Genomic DNA, 2,090 nt, shown 5'->3' with positions numbered 1-2,090 from the left:
GTATTTTTTTATTTTATTTTATTGATTGTTTGAGACAGAAATAAGCTAAAGAGGTAAATGCAGTGGATGTCTATAACAAAATGTGAAGATTGCACAAAAATAGACAGATTGCCATGAAATTTGTTGATCACAATTGCACTCTTTAGTGGCCATGGCTTTTCTTAATGTCATCCTTATAAAAAAAACTAATCATTCTTCCCAGAAATTCCATATATCTCCTTTTGTCAGATCATGACAAAGACCATTAATTTGTTGTTTTTTTGCATAGACCTGAGCCAAGCTATTTGCCAGTCAAGCTATCAAATAGCTGGATATGACATCTGTACCTTCTGAAAGTGCTATATTAATCTGTCAAGATAATGAATATTTCTGGTAACGGGGTATGGAATCAAACCTAAGACTTGAAGGTAGAGCAGATAGCAGTAAAAAAGTTTACTTAGTTTTAAGCAGAAGTTGTCAACATGCAGTCAGTCAGTGGGGGGCAAACAAATACAAAAAGGGAGCATGCACAGTAGACCACCTGGTGTATAAGTGGCTAATGAGCGAATCGGAAGCAAATGCACAGGTAGGTGCAAGGATAAGGTGACTGGAACTGTTGGTGACACCGAGGGGGGCGTTGCTTTTGGGGCTCCAGGGCCAAATGTTTTCTCAAAAGCCCTAAATCTTTTAGGATTTTAAGTAAGGAAGAGAGAAAAAAGGGAGGACTGAAAGAGAAAGTGAGGAAAAGAATGAAGGAGAGAATAGGAAATGTGATGTGAAAACCTGTGAAGAAAGCAGGTGAAAAGGAAGAGGGACAGGGGATGAAAATGTGTTGAGAAGAAAGGAGTGAAGAACAGTAGAGTAGAGGTGCCAGGATTAGATGTAAGAGAATAAGTTATGCATTTAATCTTTTTGCATCTGAAGTTTTAATACTTCTTCTGTTTTATATTATTTCCGCTCAGTGGAGGAAATTTTCAGTAATAAATGAGTGGAGCTGGGAGAGTAAGAGAGGTTAAGAAGAAAAGAGGAGGAAAGAAGAAAAGAGTGACCAGGGGTAGATAAAAAAAAAGTACTCTAAGATAACATGTTTATCCTACTATGCTATTTCCTAAATTAATATAATATAATTGGAGTAGCTGGAGGAATCCTCTGTTGGCCTAGTATTGAATTCAGAGTAATAAAGACCACATTTATTTGACATTGTTGGGGATCCTTGATTTGCAAAAAGAGCAGTCCATATTATTATGTATTGTATGTATGTCTTATTATGTATCAGATTGGTCAGCTAAACATTCATTCTGTAAACTCTACTCCATCATAGTTAAAATTAGATCAGTAATGCTATTTACATCAAATACCTGCCCTACCTGTGTTATGTAACTTAAAAATAATAAATGGGCAGGAGTGACTTAGTCTCTAATCCCCAACATTTATTGTGGTTTCAGACTGATGAAGACAGTTGGAGAATAATTAGATCCCAGGATATAGACTGTACAGGATGATCATTTTCCTGGGTAACTATCATATTTTGCACAAGTGATACAGATTTTTTGGCAGTCTATTATCTCAAACAGCTTGAAAAATTGTGCATATAGCTGGCGTTAATGTGGAAAAAAAACTCTCTGGGGGAGACCACTGGGTGACACATTGGTGGACAATTTCAGAATGACAGGATCTGCATGAGGAGTTAGAAATTGTAGGCACGGGGAATGGACAGGCTGTGCACAAATGTTAAGATGAGGCTTTTGGCCATGACACATTTGAAGCACATAGTAAAAAATGAATGCATGTAGATAGACACAAAGGTGAAGCACAGTAGTGTAGAGGCTGTTTGATGGAGGGAAGGTCTGCTGTTGCGGAGACCAGTCTTTAATGGACTCATATGGAAATATATGGAAGTGGAAATATGAATGGGATAGTTTTATAAGCACCAAATGTAAATAATTTAAATACTTCATTATTTAGAATAAGGTCAATAGTTGACAATACAATTACCATGAATAAGAGTAACTGAAAACTGCAAAAAAACACAGTGTAAGCTGAGCTACATTTGAGTTTTCAGCATTGTGTGTTTACACACAGTGGCAGCGCCAGGGAGGAGCTAGGTGGTG

Source organism: Morone saxatilis, unplaced genomic scaffold, assembly GCF_004916995.1.
Source record: "Morone saxatilis isolate NCDOM2014 unplaced genomic scaffold, NCSU_SB_2.0 Contig12, whole genome shotgun sequence".
Taxonomy (NCBI): Eukaryota; Metazoa; Chordata; class Actinopteri; family Moronidae; genus Morone; species Morone saxatilis.
The sequence above is the reverse complement of the archived record's forward strand: the minus strand, read 5'-3'. Positions refer to the sequence as shown.